The following is a 21,712-nucleotide window of genomic DNA, read 5'->3' as shown; positions in this document are numbered from 1 at the left end:
ACCAATATGCTCAATTAATATTTGACAAAGGAGGCAAGAAGATTCAATGGAGCCAAGATAGTCTCTTCAATAAATGGTGTTTGGAAAATTGGAAATATATAGGCAAGAAAATGAAACTAGACCACGAACTTACACCATACACAAAAATAAAATCAAAATGGATAAAGGACTTAAATGTACAACAGGAAACCATAAAAATTCTAGAAGAATCTAAAGGCAACAAAATCCCAGACATATGCCGAAATAATTTCTTCACTGATACAACTCCTAGGACATTTGAAACTAAAGAGAAAATGAACAAATGGGACTACATTGAAATAAAAAGCTTCTGCACAGAAATAGAAACCATCAACAAAACAATGAGAAAACCCACTGTGTGGGAAAACATATTTGCCAATGTCATATCTGATAAGGGCCTAATCTTCAAAATTTATAGGGAACTCATACAACTTAACAAAGAGAAGTTAAACAATCCAATCAAAAAATGGGCAACGGACCCAGATAGACACCTCTCAAAAGAGAATATTCAGAAAGCCAAGAGACATATGAAAACATGCTCAAAGTCACCAATCATCTGAGAGATGCAAATCAAAACAACAATGAGGTACCATCTCATACCTGTCAGACTGGCTATCATCAACAAATCAACAAACGACAAGTGCTGTAGAGGATCTGGAGTAAAAGGAACACTTGTGCACTGCTGGTGGGAATGCAGACTGGTGAAGCCACTATGGAAGACAGTATGGAGTTTCCTCAAAAAACTGAAAATGGAATTCCCATTTGACCCTGTGATCCCACTTCTAGGAATCTAACCCAAGAAACCAGAAACACAAATCAGAAAGGATAAATGCACCGCTATGTTCATAGCAGCACAATTCACCATAGCTAAGATCTGGAAACAGCCTAAGTGCCCATCAGTAGATGAATGGATAAGAAAACTGTGGTACATCTACACGATGAAATACTATGCTGCTGTAAAAAGGAAGGAGCTCTTACCGTTTACAGTGGCATGGATGGAACTGGAGTGCGTTTTGCTAGGTGAAATAGGCCAGTCAATGAGGGAAACGTACCACATGATCTCACTCATTCATGGATAATAGAGACCATTATAAACTTTTGAACAATAATAGATACAGAGGCAGAGCTGCCTCAAACAGATTGTCAAACTGCAGCGCGAAGGCCGGGGAGGGTTGGGGGGCAGGAAGGAGGGTGTAAAAGATCAACCTAAGGACTTGTATGCATGCATATAAGCATAATAAATGGACATAAGATACTGGAGGATTGGGGAGGCTAGGGTACTGTCAAGGGCGAGGGGGAAAAAGTGACACATATGTAATACCCTTTGAAATACTTTAAGCAATAAAAAAAGTGATTTCAGAAATTAAAAAATATAAAATAAAAATATAAATCAAGAAAATTTTTTTTCATTTATAATGCTAACAGTGAGACACCCAGGAAAACACACATGGTGTCAAAATAAGCCAAAGGAAAATCATTTGGGCAAATATCAAAAGTGCACTGAGTAAAAATTCCTTTATTAACCTAGGGTCGAGAATATGTTTGTATATTTTCAGAAAACAACTTCAAGACAACGTGGATTGCTGCAACAGAGAGGAATTCTCAGGAATGCTCCAGTCATGAAGACAAGAGGAGAGACAGTTCAGAGATGGAGACGCTGAAGACACTTTCCCATGCTAGCAGTCAGCAGCTGTGTGTCGCTGCAGATTGCCCAGGACCAAACCAGAGAGGGTCGGACCTGCATTGCCACCATTTTTCCATAACCCAGAACTGAAATATCATTGTTGACATGTACACATAAGGAACTGTTGGACATTGAAATTGGGACTTTAAACAATTTTTGTCCTTGAAATGTTATGCTTAAGTTTTAAAATGTTTTTGGTTACGGATTGGCATTCTTATCATTTTAATAGCCAGAGTTTTTCTTGATGTTTAAGTTTAATTTTCATTATAGTAACTTAATTAACAAAACAAAAAGGGTGAGATGTGGGAAACTGACATAGGGTTAAGCCTCGGACTGACCTGCTGGCAAAGTCACAAACAAGTCCTAGGTTAGAGGGCACAGTCCTCTTAGCATAATTAGGCTTGAACTTATGACACTCCCTAGATGTTATCTGGGAATCTAATGGGCTGAGGAAGTGCAGGAAGTATAACCATGGTGTAAACAAGTGAAACTCACAAGGAAAGTGAAACTTTGGTAACCACTACCTTGTTTACCACTCACTATAAAAAGCTTCGTGCTGACAACCCCCACCGCTCTCAAGGTGGACAGCGTCGCGACCTGGGTCCATTCCACTCCCGTGCAGTCAGCGGACCCATCCATGACCAGGAAAGACTTCATCACCAAATGGAGCATCGATCGAGATCAACGCTACATGATCAAGCTCAAACTGCAGTGTGCTCGACCTGCCTGATTCTGGAAACATTGTTCGCGATCGCTCCTGTCACCATTAGCCCCCACAATACTGTGTAATAGACTTAGATGATGCCTGCTTCTTCATGGACATGGCTCCAAAGAGACAAGGACAATTTATAGGATCACATGTTTAGTAGCAGAAGATTGGGCTGCCTGAAGCGGCCATGATGCCAATATTATGTTTCATTGTATTGATATGTAATTCCTCCAAAATCTGTCAATGCTGAATAAGTCATGGCAATACATTTCTTTGCATATATTTAATAAGACCAGATCCTGATAATGGTTTTATTAACAGAAAACTTTGACTCGAATATCATGTTTTAAAGAGCCCTGTCTGAGCTCTAAAGACTTGAAGCCAGTAAGAATGCCACGAAGAAAGCCTGGTATCCTGCTTGGGCGCCCTGAAGATGGCTGACGCTGGAATGTCAGGCCAATGCCCTACCATAACTGGTGGTTGGTAAGGGTAGAAGGGGAGCAGCAAATATGCCTCTGCATCCCTGCGGAACCCCCGCACACTCTGGGCCACAATGAGTTGGATGGCTACTGATATGAGCCTTAAAGCCTGGAGCATAGGCTCAGGTGGAGTTGCTACAGTTGAGGGATTCACCTAACTCCGCAGATACTGTCGGCAGGCCTGATGGATGTTGGATGGCTTAGCTTCCTGGCCTACGGAGCCCTTTAAAATTCAACCATGAGACTGCAGCAAAGGTAGTCAGTTACCATTCTTGTTGTGTTTATGCAACATGAGGAGAGTAGGTAAATTAATCTTGATCTGGATTTTTGATAGCCATGGAGGAATTTTAAGAAAAAAAATCCTATTACAATAGAGGCTGTTAAAGCTAAAATGGTTTCTTTCCCTTCCACCGAACCATTTGTTAAGCATATTGGAATAGTTCAGTTGATAGTTCTGTGTGCCCAGTATGGGACTCTAGCAACGGTGGAATAGTAATGCAGTCCCTCTCATGATTGAGCAGGAAGTTCCAAGAAACTGGGGGAATGAAAAGGCAAAGGATATGCCCTCTATCTTCCCCGTATCCTCAATGATGGGGCAGCTGCCATGAGCTCAGGATAGTACCAGCTTCCTGTATGCCAGCATACAGCTGGCCACGCCCAGAAACATTTTAAACTAACCAATGACAATCAGGGGACGTGCACACCTTAGAGATGACCACATCCTGTGTAATAAGACCCAACTTGCACCTAGCCGATCGGCAGGGCCCACAGACATCTCCCCTCCCCTAACTCCACCCCCCTATTAAAACCCCATTTTTTCCCACAGACGTTCTCTCTCTTCTCGCCTTTGTGAGGATAGGAGCCAGACATGGGTCTGTGATAATAAAGGACTCTTTGCTTTTGCATTGGACATGGATGGCTCCCTGGTGAGTTCTGTTGGGGATTTAAAATCTGGGCATAACAATAACCAAGAGAGTGGCGATGGTAAATTTGGACTTTAAGCTGAATGAAGACAAGAGGGAGAAAGATAGAACGAATCAGATAATTGTATTTTATTACAGGAAGGGGAAAACCTCCAGTACGCAAGCCAACAAATGCAGAAGAAGAAGTGGTGGAGTGTTCATCTACCACAGTTGATACACAGGTTCTCTGAGGGGAATACACGTAATAATGTGAATCCCTCTATAAACAATGCTTCAGAAAAGGGCATTATGAGAAGATGAAAATATTAATGGTCTCCTTGAATAAATACCAGCAAGGGTATAAAGGAGATATGTTTGTATTTTTGTGTGTTTTCAAATGATCGGGAGGGATGTAAGGAGGGGGCAGGACTGTGAGAAGGGAGTAATGTAGAATTCTTTAATTGGGGCATCGGACAAGCCAGTCCATACTGAGCCAGAAACCTTGAATAAGGACAAGGAGAAGATTGAATGGGGATTTTTTCCTCAACAATTTCTAATACTGACAAGGAAGAAAGGAACCTGATGTTTAAGTTAGGTTTGGATTAGGGTGTGTTGGGTTGGATGTTTGTGGTCGCTGTCATGAGAAACCAGGTGTTGCGTTTGTGCTGGCAGTGTATAGTAATATATTTTATTTCCTTTTTACAAGGTAGACTATTGAATATTGTTAAACTATTGACAGGATTGTCATCTCAAGATGTGAAGTTTATGCCAGAACTGGTACAGTTTTTCCTTAAACAACTTGGTCTAGAACAGCATTGCTAGATATTGGAGTTACTAGAGAAGTGAGGTTTCACTCTGTTTCACTGGTGATTTACTTCATGTTACATTTCCCCATACCAAAGTGACATATTAGTAATAAAGGAAATTATGTATGGTGCACATGGGCATTATATTCACAATTTTTCTGTAAATCTGAAACTATTCTAAAATAAAACATTGATAAAACAACACTCAAAATAGTTGGAAATGGTAATATCCGAACATAGTGGAACAGAACACTGAAATGACAGGGTTGTATGGCAAGAGGCTTAGAGTAGACACTACCTCCCTGCCATATGCTGGACTATAATGGTACTAGAGGAAATGAGAGAGAGAGAGAGAGGTAAGTTTGGGGAAATTTTAGGAGGTAAGAGGAAGGTCTCTTTTCTATAACCAGATCGTCTGAGACTTCTGCTTCCACTCCCACTCCCAGCACCCCCCCCCTTCTTGGATGGTCTAGCTGAGGCTTTGTGATGTCAAGCCACACCATGGAAACCATTGATTTGGGCAACAAGAGCTGATGTGATTGGTTCCACATTAACATAGAGAGTATAAAATAGCTCTGGACCCTCTGAGTAGTGACTGTTGCCTCAAGATAGCCAAAATTACAAAGAAGATACTGTAGAATTTTGGAGATAAGGAAGAAGACTACAAACACAAGGATGGATGAAGAAACTGCAAGTCCTAAAGTGAATTAGAAGTCAGTGTCTCAACTGGATGACGAAGAAGTTACTAAGGTCAGAATACCTTATTCAAATGCTCCCCCTTCCCCCTTAATTCCTAACCCAAGATCCTGGCCTTGTCCTTTTTGGCCAAACACACTTCCTTGTTCAATCCATTGTCATTCAATTACAAGCCCATTTCCAAATCATTCTCCAATTTCTTCCCCCAAACCAATGTCTTTCTGTGCTTAACCTATTTTCAAAGTACATATGTTATGCCCAGATATCAAGATCCCCCAAGACAGACCACTAGGGATCCGAGTCCAGTGCAAAAACATAGAGTCTTTTTTTCAAGCCCGGGACTTGGTACTCCTCCTGCCACTATTACTGGATGCAAGAGAGAGCCCCGAGTCCCATGGGAAAAAAGTATTAATAGGGCTTGTGGTCAGGGGGTGGGGGCACACTCTGACCACTGATTTGGCCGATTCTGGTTGTTTTTTGAGGGCGGGGAGCTAGTGATGCAAGGGCAGGGTGCAGCTAGGGTCTTTTTACACAAACACAGGGGGGTGGCTATCATACCCTTGGCTTTGGGGTAGTATCCACCGCTTTCCCATTGGCTGAGATAAGGGCAGGCTGAGTAACTGATACATTCTTCGGCTTTTTCTTGGAAGAGGGGATAAGGACACAGCTATCAGTACTGTTCTGTACTTTCATTCACCCCTTGTCTTGGAACTTCCGGCTCAATCATGAGACGGACTGAACTATCAACTGAACTACTTTTATACACTTCTTGACAAATTGGACAAGTCTGTTAATAATGCAAGTGCCGCAAGTCAACAACAGCAGGAGGATTACAAAGGGTCTGAGGATGTCTGCTGTCTTCTTGAGGGTGATCTGCAGCGGGTGTGTCTAGTCAGAGGTCACCTTCCAGTCAGACTCCCTGCTGTCTGCCTCAGACCTTCCATTCTAAACAGTCCTTTCCCTGATCTCTACAGCCGAGGTTTGTACCACTCCTGACATGGGCATGGTCATTCAGGCCTGCAAGACAGTACACAGGCTGCCAACTGTTAGGTGTTTCTCAATAGAGACCAAACCTGATGGGTATTCTTCGTTGTCCAGTTGGGCATCTGCCCTCTTGGCAGCCAGACACCCTTTACCTTTGGGGTTCATCCTATATAGTCACCTTCCAGGACAGCTAACAGATAGCAATAACAATGTCCCTCAGTGTGGCAGACTGGATACTTGCCAGTTATTCCCAAAGACTACCAAGGACTGTGGACCATCACCGGTCCACTGATACAGCTACATTTAAACCTGTAAGAGAATTGAAGGTTAATACAACATATTAATACAATGAAACATAATATTGGCACCATGGCCGCTTCAGGCAGCTAAATCCTCGGCTACTAAACAAGAGATATGGAAGGGCTATACAAACATTTTAGGGAGGTGACTAAAGTCCACTCTTTGACCTTTCTATATAAGATAAAATTGTCTTTGTCTTTCTGAAGCCATGTCTATGAAGATGACATGAGCCTATTATACAATTTTCTGCAGGTATAGTCCTTTTCAAATTGGGGTGAGACCTGGGGTCTTGAGCTTCTTTACCCATACCGAGTCCCCAGGATGGAAAGGATGTACAGAGTCCGAGGTGGCACTGGCAGGGCATCTCGAACAAGCTTATGGGTGACTTGCCATTTCTGTAAGAGATCACGTCCAAGTAAGGGGTACAGGCATTCTGGCATAACTAGAAACGAATGAGTTACCGTTTTCTTTCTGAGGTCCACAATCCTCTTTGATGTACAAGGAAAAAGGCAGTTTGTCTGGTGGCTCTTAGAACTGGAGTCTTCTTAGATGTTGCTGGTGCCATTGGCTCTGTCAAGACTGAATAGGCTGCTACAGAATACACCAGAAAATTAACGAGGTATTCTATTTACCTACAAATATTTATTCCTAGGTAGACATATAAACATGAAGTAAACATCCACATTTACAACTTTTCAGTGAACAAGTACTTTTATAGGCTTGGAAATTTTGGCAGATAAAAGGACCATTGCCCAAGTTCATCAATAGGGGCCTGACAAGCACGAATGTGGGGGCCTTTGGCTGGGGGGTATATAGTCTCCATCCTTTCTCTCTCGGCACTGCTAAGGACAGGATCATTGGAGAGGTCTCTTCTCCTAGGCAAGGCTGTGTTGAGCCATCTGGGGCAAAAGTGGTTTCTTCCATTTTGCCTAAAAGGTCTCTGTCCATTAGAGGGACCAGTTCAACTGGTAAACATAGGAATTCATGAACCACCTGATGGCCGACTAACTGACATCGGCGGGGGTGGCAGAACAGTCTGCAAATGTGGTACCGTACCAGTAACTCCAATAACGGTGATTTCCTGTCCTTAGAGGGGAAATACCTTCTGAGTAACTACTGAGTGCTCTGCCGCAGTATCAAACATAAATTTCACAGTCTGGCCCCCGATCTTCAATTTGACCATCGGCTCACAGGACCCAGTTGGAAAAAGCCCAGTCTCTGCTAGTCAGTGTCAGCTGTTGCCAGTCCAATGAGGTCTGCCTCAGGCGGCTCTGGCTAATAGTCCTGGGTGGTTTGGATGGCCTTGCCAGATTCTTCTGACCTGCTTCTGAACTTTACTCTGTTCCTTCTTACACACACAGAACTGGACCCAAGGCAGCGAGGTTTGAGCAATTTTAAATTTCCTTAACATACATTTTATCATTCATGTTGCAGGGATGGACCGGGTTGGATTCTCCTAAATAAAAGAACTCATCAAAATAAGGCTAATTTTCTAACTTAATTTGTCCCTGGGTGTGGACAACAAATGACACTAATCAGATTGCCATAAAGGATTTAACCTTTGTTTAGGGAGGCAAATGCAAAGCATTTACTCCCAAGTGTCATTGTTTTAGAGAAGATAGGATTTCTGCTCAGTTACCCTATTTTACTTGTCCCAGCTTACTGGTCTATCATGCATTCAATTTTCGTAAAGTGTATTCTGGCACAGGAGAAAGTTGTTTTGCTGTACACAGAGTGTTTAACCCCTATATAACTGGCTTGGACCTCTACATAGCAAACTGCAGTCCACAAGTTCAATATGCAGCCTCCGGTTTTTCTAACCCAACGAGGTTTCAGCCAGTCTCTGAGTCAGACTCCTCCTCTCTTGGAGTATTTCAAAGTCCTGATGGCTTGCAGGTCCAGGGAGAGTGCCTTTTTGAGAACCCTTGGGCCCTGCTTTTGCCTTTTTACCAGTTTCCTTCGTGGTAGAGCAGCAACCAGGCCTCTTTCAAGGGAGTGAACTAGAAGGGGATATCAGCTCCACCTGTGAGCCAGCTGCTCCACCTAGGGTCTCCCAGGGGCACAGCCGGAGCGTCCCCCAGCAAATCCCGGAAATGCTGCCCTTTTCCAGTGGTATGGACTCAAGCAAGGGGTTCATTGAATGTAGCCAGCAGCTAAGCGCTCCCTGGCTTCTGCCTGCAGCTGCTCGCGCCCACAAGCACTGCCCCATAGCACAAGTCTTACTGGTAGCTCCAGCACTTCAGTGTTCTCCGGCTTAGCCTGAACCTTGGTGCCCACCAGCAACTGCTTTAGCTCCTGTAGGCTATCTTTGATCAAGGAGCACGCGGCTACTTATCCACCAGGGGCTTATGGGCCTTGCAGGCAGCTCAGGCATTCAGCCCCACCCCCTTCTTTGACCTGGGTCTCAGATACTGAGTTGGCCTGGAAAACAGTTCTAAATGACCAGGGTGGGGGTGCGGATTCTAGCTTTGTGCCTGCTCTGCGTTTTGAGCAGGAGTTTAGTTGTTTTTTTTATTGTTTGTTTGTTTCTTTGTTTTTTTTTTATTCTTAGAAACCTTATTCCTTTAATGATTACCAAAAGTGAACAGTCAGCAATTTTAGTTTAATATTTATGAACATATTTTAAATGTACTTTTACTCTTAAGATATATCTAGGCCTTTTGTGATAAAACTAAGAACAGGTATCTGTCTGATTCAGCATTGGAGGGGTTTAAAGAATAAACCAAGGCAGAGAAAGATTGTGCTTACAGTTATTTTTTTTTAACCTTGAATTTCATTGCTAAGACCTGTTAGGATTGCAGCCAGCAGAATAACTGCCAAAACCCCTGCCCCCATTGTCTCAGCCCAGGCCCATTGATTTTCCTCACAGAGTTGGCCTGGAAATATAACCGGTGCATAGTGAGGTTTCTTTTAGACAGAAAACCTGGCGACCATCTGAAATCCAGTTACTGATGCTTTCAGAATCCAGATGAGGGAGGAAGGAAAAGACCTGGTTATGTTCTCTATGAGGGTTCTAATAAACAATTGAAAACAGCAAGTTAAACAAAATACAGTCACAGGCAGATTTTCTTTCTGTCCTGTGGAGCTGTTCACCAAAGAGATAAGAAAACCATGAATAACAAGTTCTCTGAAATTTGCTACTTTGTTAATTTGCTAATCAAAAAATTAACTTGAAAAAACATCTCTCTTGCTCTTTTATAAGCAATCTCAGAACTAAGAAATCTTGGAAATACAGCGATTTACAACCCAGGTAAGAGCAACTTATAGACAGAAATTGATTTTAACTAAGTGGGCTGATTCTTTCGGTAATGGCAAGCAGAAGACTCTGAGATCTGCTAGAGATTCTTGCAGCCCATCGCGGGTCCAGTCCAAACGTTCAGCCAGATGAATTAACAGAAATGCAAAATAAATCAAAGTAGCTTCCACTTCACAAAGACTAGTAATGAGCAGCCAAAATAGACAAACACTTGTATTCACACTCTCTCGGTAGACTAGCCCAGACTAGAGCTGAGCAGATAAACAAAGCAATGCCCCATTCCCCAGATGAGCATGGGGGCACTCCTGGCACCCATGTCTCAGAAGAGAATTCTCCACCAACCTTTTGGTGAGAACCTACCGGAGGAGTTAAGACTGCTTCCAGTCCACCCTCACACTAGCAAATTGGCTAGTCCCACACAAACAAACAGCTGTTCACTCATGCTTTCTCATTGTGTCGGCATTCATTCCAATTCTACAATCTCTATTGTACCCCTTTAAAAAAATTTTTAACAGGTTTACTTTGTCTCGACCTCATGATGTTCGGTGACGAGAGACAGACAAGGGAGGGGGTGACCTGTTTTCACAGATCCTTACTCAGGTTCCCGCATGAACGAAGTCATAGAGTCAAACAAAGGAGAAGAGAAGGCAGGACCCCTCCCTCCACAGTCACATACTTTAAAGAAACATTCATAAGCACAGGCATTTAGCTACCACAACCCACAATTTTTCCAATTCAATCCGAACCTTGAACTTTTAGCAAATATTCAGCATTTCTCAATCAGTAACATTTTTTGAGAATAAACATCAAAATTCAAGACATGATTTTTATCATTTGAATTCATTAAGCTTCAAGGTCCCAAGTTCCAAGCAGTTCTGGAAAACCACACCTGAGGCTGGCAAGCAGGTTTGGCCCAGCCCTTCATTTTAAAACGACCATAATGCTTAAAGGAGTAGTTTGAGTCTGTCCCATAACGTCCATCCAGTAAGTCCACAGAAAACAGCAAAAAAAATACAAGCACAGACAAATAGAGTCTTCCAACTCTATGGAAGCAAAACCAAACCAACCTTCCTACTCCACGAAAGCAAAACTACAGATCAGCTTAGACGATGGCCATGCACCACTCCCCTCAATTTGTGGGGTTTCTGGGCCCACCAGATGGAGGATCGCGGTGTCCCCCAACTCCTCCCACCCGTGGGTCCCCAGTGCATCCCCCTAGTCTGTTATCGGCATTACAGATTTCATAAGTGAGCTCACACTGGACAGAACACACAGAAAACAACTGACAACACACAGACAGTTACCGCGGTTTGTCAGACCCTCCGAATCGGGGTCTCTTTGAGTCTCAAGGGTTCCAGATGAGCCCCCAAATGTTTGGCCCTGATTTCAAGATCCCCAAAGAGGGACCACTAGGGAGCCGAGTCCGATGCAAAGGCATAAAGTCTTTTATTCAAGCCCGGAACTTGGTACCCGCCCCCACTGCCAACATTACTGGATGCAAGAGAGAGCCTTGAGTCCCAAGGGAACAAAGAATTTATAGGGCTTGTGGTCAGAGAGTGGGGGCACACTCTGATCACTGATTTGGCCGATTCCAGTTGGTTGAGTGATGGCAGGGGGCTAGTGACGCAAGGGCAGGGTACAGCTAGTGTCCTTCTTAACCAAAGTCAGTGGGTTGGCTAGCATATTCTTGGCCTTGGGTTAGTTTCCCCCGCAATTCCATTTGCTGAGATAAGGGTAGGCTGAGTAACTGATACATGCTGAAGCTTTTTCTTGGAAGGGGGGATGAGGACACTGCTATCAGTCCCGTTCTGTCCTTTCACAAAACCAAGATAGTGGTGATGGTAAATTTGGACTTTAAGCTGCATGAAGACAAGAGGGAGAAAGACAGAAAGAATCAGATAACTGTATTTTAATACAGGAACGGGAAAACCTCCAGTAAGCAAGCCAACAAATGCAGAAGAAGAAGTGCTGGAGTGTGCGTCTACCAGAGGTGATACCCAGGGTCTCCCAGAGGAACACACTTAACAATGTGTATCCCTCTATCAAAAATGCTTCAGAAATGGGCATTATGAAAAGATGAAAACATTAATGGTCTCCGTGAATAAATACCAGCAAGGGTATAAAGGAAATGTGTTGGTATTTTTGTGAGTTTTCAGATGATTGGGAGGGATCTAAGGAGGAAGAAGTCATGTGAGAAGAAAGAAATGTAGAATTCTTTAATTGGGGCACCAGATAAGCCATTCCATAGTGAGCCAGACACTTAGAATAAGGACGAGGAGAAGACTGATTGGGGATTTTTCTCCTCAACACTTTCTCATACTGGCAAGGAATAAAGAAGCTTATGTTTAATTTAGGTTTGGATTGGGGGGTGGGATGGATGGTGGTGGTTGCAGTCATGAGGAGCAGGGTGTTCTGTTAGTGCTGGCAGTGTATAAGAATGAATTTGTTTTCCTTTTTACATGGTAGACTATTGAATATTGTGAAACTATAGGAAGTATGGCCATCTCAAGACCTGAATATTTATGCCACAACTGGTCCAGTTTTTCCTTTAACAACTTGGTCTAGAACAGCATTGCTGGATATTGGAGATACTAGTGAAGTGAGGTTTCACTCTAACTCTTTCACTGATGATTCACTACATGTTACATTTGCCCCATTCCAAAGTGAGTAAATAGTAATAAGGGAAGTTGGGTATGTGGTACATGGGAATTATCTTCACAATTTTTCTGTAAATCTGGAACTATTCTAAAATAAAACGTCCATTAAAACAACACTCAAAATCCTAGAAATTGGTAGCAACTGAACATAGTGGAATGGACCTCTGAAATGATGGGGGAGTATGGGAATTGTCTTAGAGGAAACACAACCTCCCTGCCATATGCGGGACTATAATGGAACTAGAGGAAATGAAGAGAGAGAGAGGGGACAGTTAGGGAAAAATTTTAGGAGTTAAGAGGAAGGTCTCTGTTCCATAACAAGAGTGTCTGAGATTTCTGCATCCTCTGCCACCCCCGCCGTTCCTGAATGGTGAAGCTGAGGCTTTGTGATTTCAAGCCATACCATGGCAACCACTGATTTTGGGCAACCAGAGCTAAAGTGAGTGGCTCCTCATTAACCTAAAGAGTATATATAGAGGCCAGGAACCTTTGAGTAGTCTGTGTTGCCTCAAGATAGCCACACTTACTAAGAAGATATTGTAGACAAGTGGAGATAAGGAATAAGACTCCAAACACAAGGATGGATGAAGAAACTGCAAGTCCTCAAGTGAATTAGAAGTCAGTTTCTCAACTGGATGTGGAAGAAGTGGATAAAGTCAGAATACCTTATTCAAATGATGCCCCTTCCCCAATAATTCCGCACCCAAGAATCTGGTCTTGTGCTTTTTGACCACAGGCAGTTCCTCATTCAATCCATTGTCATTCAATTAAAAGCCCATTTCCAAATCATTTTCCAATTTCTTCCCCAAAACCAATGTCTTTCCGTGTTTAACTTTTTTCCAACATTCATAACCAAGATAGTGGCAATGGTATATTTGGACTTTAAGCTGAATGAAGACAAGAGGGAGAATTCCAGAAACAATCAGAAAATTGTATTTTACTACAGGAAGGGGAAAAACTCCAGTTAGCAAGCAAAAGAATGCAGAAGAAGAAGTGCTGGAGTGTTCATCTACCACAGGTGATACTCAGGTTCTCCCAGGAGAACACACTTAATAATGTGTATCCCTGTATCAACAATGCTTCAGAAATGTGCATTATGAGAAGATGAAAATATTAATGGTCTCCATGAATAAATACCTGCAAGGGTATAAAGGGAATATGTTTGTATTTTTGTGAGTTTTCAGATAATGGGGAGGGAGCTAAGGAGTGGAAAGTCATGTGAGAAGGGAGTAATGAAGAATTCCTTAATTGGGACACCAGACAAGCCATTCCATACTGAGCCAGACACTTAGAATAAGGACCAGGAGAAGACTGAAGGGGGATTTTTTCCTCAACACATTCTCATCCTGGCAAGGGTGAAACGAAGCTGATGCTTAATTTAGGTTTGGAATCGGTGGGTGGGATGGATGGTGGTGGTCGCAGTCATGAGGAACACGGTGTTGTTTAAGTGCTGGCAGTGTATAATAATGAATTTGATTTCCTTTTTACATGGTAGACTATGGAATATTGTTGAACTATTGAAAGGATGGTCAGCACAAGATCAAAAGTTTTATGCCTCTGCTGGTCCAGTTTTTCCTTTAACAATTTGGTGTAGAACAGCATTGCTGGATATTGGACATACTAGAGAAGTGAGGTTTCACTCTAACTGTTCACTGATGATTCACTTCATGTTACATTTGCCCCATACCCAAGTAAGATATTTGTAATAAGGGAAATTGGGTATGGTGTACATGGTTATTATCTTCACAATTTTTATGTAAATCTGGTACTATTCTAAAATAAAACATCTATTAAAATAACACTCAAAATAATAGGAAATGGTAGCAACTGAACATAGTGGAATGGACCACTGAAATGACGGGGGAGTATGGGAATTGGCCTAGAGGAAACACCACCTCCCTGCCATATGCTGGACTCTAGTGGAACTAGAGGAAGAGGGAGAGAGAGAGAGAGAGAGAGAGAGAGAGAGAGAGAGAGAGAGAGAGAAAGAGATCAGAGATCAGTTTGGGAAAAATTTTAGGAGGTAAGAGGATGGTCTCTTTTCTATAACCTGAGAGTCTGAGATTTCTGTATCCTCTGCCACCCCTGCCCCTCCTGGATGGTCATCCTGAGGCTTTGTGAAGTCAAGCCACACCATGGCAACCACTGATTTTGGGCAACCAGAGCTGAGGTGAGTGGCTCCTCATTAACCTAAAGAGTATATATAGAGGCCAGGACCCTTTAAATGGAATCTGTTGCCTCAAGATAGGGAAATTAATAAGATGATATTGCAGACTAGTAGAGATAAGGAATAAGTCTCCAAACTGTGGAAAACTGTTTATTGCCTTCACTATCTGATAAGCATAGACAGAGAACTCCCTGAAACCCCCGAAGGCTGGGTGCCTTGGAAGCCCTAGCAAAGCTTGGAGCTAGGCATCACCTCCTCTCTTTGTCCAGACAGTCGTAGCTGAAACTACTCCCCCATTCATTATTATGTAAATCCTTGCTGATGGCCTTGTCTGCTTGTTACTAGGTGGTCACCTGCCTAAGGTCTATGCTATGGGTGCATCCAAGATCAATAAAAGCTTGGTGAGGCCTGAGCACGGAGGAATTCCTTCGGAACTTGCTGCCTGGCCCCCCAATATTGGAAAATTATCTCGTGTCTTTTTCTCTCATTTGTTGTGCTGCTCCTCTTTCATATACCGAACCATATTCCACAGGGGACGTAGAAGGAAACACTCAACATCTCGAGCCCAACGGGTAATCTGGAAGTGCAGGTCTCAAAGGAGCGCAAAAAGGAAGTTTTCACTGAAAAGGTGTGGAAAACTCACCGAAAAAACGTAAGGGGGATTCTACTGCATGCAATGCCCAGGATCAACTACAGAAGCCCGGGTCTGTAAGTACACTGGGATCGTTCTCTTAACCAGACTAACAAATGGGGCAGGATTTGGCTTTAAAAAAGTAGATTCGGTTTTAAAAACGTATATTTGGCTTTTTAAAACTAAGAACCTTTATTATAGACTTTTGATTTGCATGTTTAAAGTGTTAAAATTTTAGAAGGTAATCTTTTACAGTCTTTGCATGTTATAATAGAACTTAACCTTTGTTTTTCTTGAAAAAGGTACTCTTTTAGATCAGGCTGAAAAAAGAGTGCCATGGTCATCTGAATGTGATTTCTTATCCAAATTAAAATCTTAATTTGTATTTGGAATCTATCTGTAATAAGAAATGAAACCCCGCTGCTGAATCTCTCTCTGGTTCGGAGAGATTCAAAGGTGGCAGGAGAGCGCAGAGCTATAAGCTCTCCCGCAATGAGATTACTTAATGTTTTGTTTAAAAACTACCTGAGCACATGTTGGGAAGTGCACAGTCTAGCCAATGTCACCTTGAGTGCTAGCTATTAATTTGGAAAGCGAAAAAGGAAAAAAACAAAACTTTAAAATCTGTTTTTCTATTAAGCATGACTTTGGGAACAAATACGCCATCTGAGTCATTTGCTGAAACTTCCCCCAAAGCAGCATGTGGTGGAAAGGAAAAGGGAGCACATGCTCATCCAATATGGACGCCTCCTCTAATTTAAAGTCTCCTTCTCATAATTGAAATGTTTTACAAAAATTTAAAATGCGTCTGGGATTTCTGTTCACGAGTAAAGAGAAAACTTGGCTTGGAACTAATCCGCTCTTATTCCTGTTAAGTTAGGTGGCTCAGGAGACTGAACAAGAAATAGAGTCCAGTGAATCAGAAAAGAAAGGAAAGGAAAAGGTTTATTCTGCATCCCCAGGAGACCGAGGTAACCCCAGGACAGGGCAAGTGGATTCCCCCAACAGGGAGAGGGCCTTTTTTTTTATACTGCAGTTGGGTGAGGGGCGGGGACATGAGCTGAGGTATTCAGTTGAGGAAGTTTCAGCTGCAGGGGATCATGCAGAAGCCAGTATCTGTGTCTGGCATGTTGACCTGTGAGAAATTCCAGGGGAAGTCCATTGTCTCGTTACATGTCTGCATGTATCCGATCCTGGGCTCTCTCCGACCTAACATCCCAGCCTTTTGATGATGGGGGGGGGCGACTCTTTCTAGCTACTTCTAGCTGACAAAGGGCAAGGAGGGGGGGCGGATTTAAAGGCCAGGGTTAGGCAGAGGCAGATCGGAGGCAGCCGAGCATAGGGATGGAGCAGGAGCTGATTCACAGTCACCCGTGACATCTCCATGATCCGGGGGTGGATGAACTTGACGAGGCAGGGGGCTAGGAGACAAAAAGACACAGATGAGAATCAGGGGCCCTCTCATGGGTCGGACCCAGGTAGCTAAGGAGCTTTGGAACTTGCGGGAAGGAGAGTTGTCCTGGAAGTGTCCTGCATGTAGTTCTGCACTCAGCTTAGTCAGGGTCTGTACATTTACATTTTGTTCCACTACTCTGGACTCATTGATACAGTAACAGCATTCTTCCTGAAGGAATATGCAGGTTCTTCCTTTTTCTGCAGTCAGAAGTTCTGAGGTGAGCTGGTTCTGTAGGGCTACTTGGGCTACTGATGTCACTTGCTGCTGTAGGGAGGCTAAAAGAGGCGGGAGTAGACTCCAGGCTAACTGGAGCTTGTCACTAAAGTACTGAGCAGTGACCAGACTATATCCAAGGGGCCCCCAGTGAGGCCTACTGAGGCAGCAATACTCACCCCTAAAATGACAGGGAGGAAGGCAGCCCGGCGGGTCCAGGGATGGGATGGAGAGAGCAACCAGTGAGCTCCGACTCTCCATACAAGGTTAGTTGGGGAATTACTGTGACCACGAAGCCAGGCCCGGGGTCAGAGGAGTTCATGCAGTTCCTTAAGGTGCTGTTGAAACAAAAGAAGGTACCTGGGCTGGCCTTGGTGAGACTGGCTGCGGTGTGGTATGACAGTCTCTCCCGTGGCAATCCCATAGGTGTTATCTTGATTACATCTGTCTGGGTTCCGCTGGTTGTAAGCAAAACAGACATTGTGTCAGCCAGTATTGGACACTGACTGGATGTCGACAGCCATCTGGATCTTTGTCTGACATCCGAACAGAGGGCAGTCCTGAGATCCTACCTGCCGGGTGACATGTTTGCCGTCTGGTAGTAGGTTTCACGGACGTTGAACCTCCACACATAAGCGGGTGGGGGTGGGTGTAGATTGCTCAGGGCCGGGATGAGAAGGAAGGAGGAGGGGAGAGCTGTTAAGGCAGACCTTAGTGGGGCCCAACACCTCACATTTATAGAAGTCATGCTGCTCAGGGGTCCTCTTGTGTCTGGAGAGGCGGTGCCAGGACAGGTCCTCAAGCTGGGGTTGCCAAGCAGCTTGGCCACAGTGGGGACTGTGAGGATTACAGTGTGAAGTCCTGTCCACCTAGGCTCCAAGGCTTGTGGTTGTAGGTTCTTAAGGAGGACCGAGTCACCAGGGTGAAGGGCTGATCTTGGGAGCCTTGGTCGGTTGGCTCTGGCTTGGGGAGAAACCTGAGCAATTGCCTGGTTAAAGACAGATATGGGAGATACGTACCCAGGGGAGGGCAATTGGAAAGAAGACGGTGGTTGAGCAAGAAGAGTCAAAAGGGCTCAAGAAAATGGGGCTTCTTGGTGTAGTCGGAGTTTGGTCAGGACCATAGGTAGGAGGTCCGGTCAGGACCAGCGATTTCCTAGAGAGTTTAGTTAGATGGTTCAATAGGTTCGAAATGAGTGGCTTTGATGAGGGTTCGAGCCAGTGACAGAAATCCAGCAGGATGTAGAGGAGGAGAGATTGATGATCAAGAGTAGATGGAAAGTTGTGTTGATGAGAGTGGGCATACAAGTAGGTTCAGGGTTCGTAAATAGAGAGTGACACTAGAGGATTTCCCTGCCCAGACAGTAGAATTGATGACTCCCTCATCATCCCATGTCCGTTTCACCTGAAAATATCAAAAACCTGAGCAAAATTGTAGGGTCCCTTGCCAGGTAAGAGCCTGTGAGGAATGATGGGTCATCCGGTCCTGGATGGTGTCCCCGAAGAAGATGGTGGGAGGCACTCGGTGAGCCTGAGAGAGGTAGGTATTGCAGTGAAAGCGGGAGAAAATGTTAGAATGCGCTGATATCCAAGGGGAAATGGAAGGAGCAGTGGAAGCCAGGGACCTGGATATGAGGCTGGAGAAAAGGCGGGGAAGGAGGAAGCAGGTTGCGCAGCCTGTTCCCAGGCCTCTAGATGCTTGGATTTTAAAGTGGCTACATTTTTCCTTTGGGAACGGTGGAGGGGGATGGGGCGATGTCAGAGCAGTTTTCAGTTCAGAGGAGGGGACAGTTGGGGCGGACAGAAGAAGAAAAGGCGTTCACAGCGAAGACTGAGGTAGGCAAAGACTGAGCTAGGCAAATACTGAGCTAGGCTACTGTGGTCTGGGACAACAGGGCCCCATGAGGGGATGCATGGCAGTGGAGGATTGGTGTCCCTGTAAAGGGAGGGGTCCAGGAGTGGAAGGAGCAGGGAAGCTGAAGGGCTCAGAGTGATCTGCAGAGTGGCAACTAGAATGGTGAAGATGTCTCGTCCTAACAGGGGCATGGGGCATGCTATCATCAAGGAGGCAGGGAAGGGGTCCAGTGGCCAGAAGGCAGGTGGATTTGCCGTCAATATACGTGTCCGAGACCTTGGAAGGATAAAGGGGCCCTAAAGAGGATGGCTTGACAGAGAAGGCAGCCCCCATGTCAACCGGGAAGGTGACCTACTACCTTCATTGCGACCCGAGGCTCAGCGAGGGTGATTGGAGTCGAGGCTGGGCGTCTTCAATCTTCAGCCAGTTCCAACATGGCCAGCAGGTGGGTCCTGGCCTGGAAGGGTGGCCCGCCTACGCTGAGGTGTAGAAGGCCCGCCACTTTTTCCAGGGCAGTCACTATTCCAGTGATCATTTTGACTGCATGCGGAGCAGGGCTTGGTCGGAGCTTGGGGCCAGGGGCACTGCATTGCCCAGTGGCCTTCATTTCCGCATTTGAAGCATTCTTTGGTGGTGTTCCTTTCATTGCACCCCCACCGCTCACAGCCCCTTTAGGGCATTGGGGGCTGCCATCAACCTCAGGGCCACAACTAAGGCATGACTGCAGGTCTACTTCCTGTTGAAGACAGGCCTCCCATTCTCACCGAGCCTGCTCCTCCAGGGCATTAAGAACCTTCAAGGCCATTTTTCAGTGGACCTCGGACCTGGGTTTGAGGACTAATAAAGACCTTAAAGGTCGGGTTAGAGAGTGGGGGGCATAGATTCAGACTCTGCCCTCAGTTCCTGGACTGGACTATGTCAGGGGTAGAATGGGAGCAGAAATGGAAGAGGCTGTTTTGGAGCTGACGTTCTTAGGATTTGGGCTCTAGGGGAGAAGGAAGCTTCCCGTTAAGAGGGTTTGAAGAGAGCACAGCAGCAACCTCTCACAAAGGGAACTGGCCGGCCACCTTCCTGGGATTGTCCGGAGAGGCAATCTCTGACGTGGCCACATTTTACGGATAGAGATGCCCGCGGGCAGGCCGTCACATGGGACCAGCACTGGGGCGGGGCGGGACTCACTGCTGATGCTGCCAAACTGGGAAAAGTTGCCGAGCTGAAGAGATGAGGTCCTTATGGGTCCAGAGCCACTAGGAGGGAGAGGCGGGCAACCCTAGCCGTGGAGGGAAAGCCAAAGGGAGTGCTAGCGCTACCCTGGTATCAAGGCACCAAATGTGAGGTTATGGCTCAGGAGACAGCGCAAGAAATAGAGTCCAGTGAATCAGGTAAGAAAGGAAAGGAAAGGGTTTATTCTGCGTCCGCGGGAGACCCACTTACCCCCAGGAGAGGGCACGTGGATTCACGCCAACAGGGAGGGCGGCGCTTTTTCTATACTGCAGTTGGGTGAGGGGCGGAGACATGAGCTGAGGTATTCAGTGAGGAAGTTTCAGCTGCAGGAGGTCGTTGAGAAGCCAGTATCTGTATCTGGCACATTGACGTGTGACAAATTCCAGGGGAAGTCCATTGTCTCATTACATGTCTGCATGTATCCGATCCTGGGCTCTCTCCGACCTAACAGTTCTGATTTTGGACATTTAGATAGAGTTTTGAGCTGGAATTTCTTTACAAATGTGCAGAATAAAACCCAAGACTGGTTATTTCCTAAAGAAAATGGCGAATTTGACCCAGGGTAGAAATTCTAGCAACAAGATTGGTATTTTTCCATAATAATGTTAATGAAGCCTATTCCAAAGCTAACTTTAAGACCTCTACAAGGAAAATCAGTAAAATTGTCTCTGTTACAAAAATTTGCTAAATTAATTGCCTTGAAATAATTGAATTTGAATCTCAAAAATTATTAAAATCTCTAATTATAAAAATCTAAGTAGCCTGGTAAAAAACCGGCCCTTTGTTTATTGAAAAGGCTGGCCAAAACATTTCAAATGAGAAAAGGGGCTAGTTGCTTCCTGCCTGTAGCAAATTCTTAAAGAATGTGGTCAATTTACATCTGATTGGTCCAGGGTAGGCCAAACCTGTTCTTCCAGAGAAAACAGTGCCCCCCTTCCTCCCCCAGGCCAATTTTGAACCTTCCCACCTTCAAGCAAGGGTCAGGAAACAATGTAGCTACAACCTTGTTTCTTGACCTTCCCTAGAGGAAAAAATTATGGTCCTTTTAAAATCAAAGGCTGGGCCAGGCCTGCCTTGCCAGCCTCAAATGTGGTTTCCCAAAGATGCTGGGAAATTTAAGACCTTGGAGTTTATACCTAGGTTTCTCGAAGTGACATAATACTGAAATAAATGAGATTTGAGTATTCCTTGTATAAAATCTAGAGGACAGTATTAAATCTGTTGCTTGATACTGTCTTGCATTTTTAAAGATTAGTCTTAATTTTACTGATTGAGAAACACTGAATATTTGACTTGCCAGCTAAGAGTTTAAGATTCCGATTGAATTGGGAAAAATTGTATATTAATAATAGCTAAATGCTTAAAAAATATTTTATTTTTGAGAAAATAATTTTTGTTTTCTCTGAAATAATTAGAATTCAAAATATGTTGCTTATTGATCTGATTAAAAAAGAGGATTAATTTTTAAGATCTCAACTGAAATTTTTAATACAAAAACCAGTTTAAATTTGATTAATATTCTTTAAGATAATTATAAAGGGTATAAACAGCTAATGAGATTTCTGTTTGTCTACAATATAATGTTGGTCATCTATCTTTTAGGGGTTTTGATTTGCTTTGTCAAAGAACAGTGTAGACAGCCGCCCTTTTGAGCTGTGTGACTTGGCAGCCGCCAT

Source organism: Myotis nattereri (assembly GCF_964212035.1).
Source record: "Myotis nattereri genome assembly, chromosome: X".
Classification (NCBI taxonomy): Eukaryota; Metazoa; Chordata; class Mammalia; order Chiroptera; family Vespertilionidae; genus Myotis; species Myotis nattereri.
Note: the sequence above shows the minus strand (reverse complement) of the source record.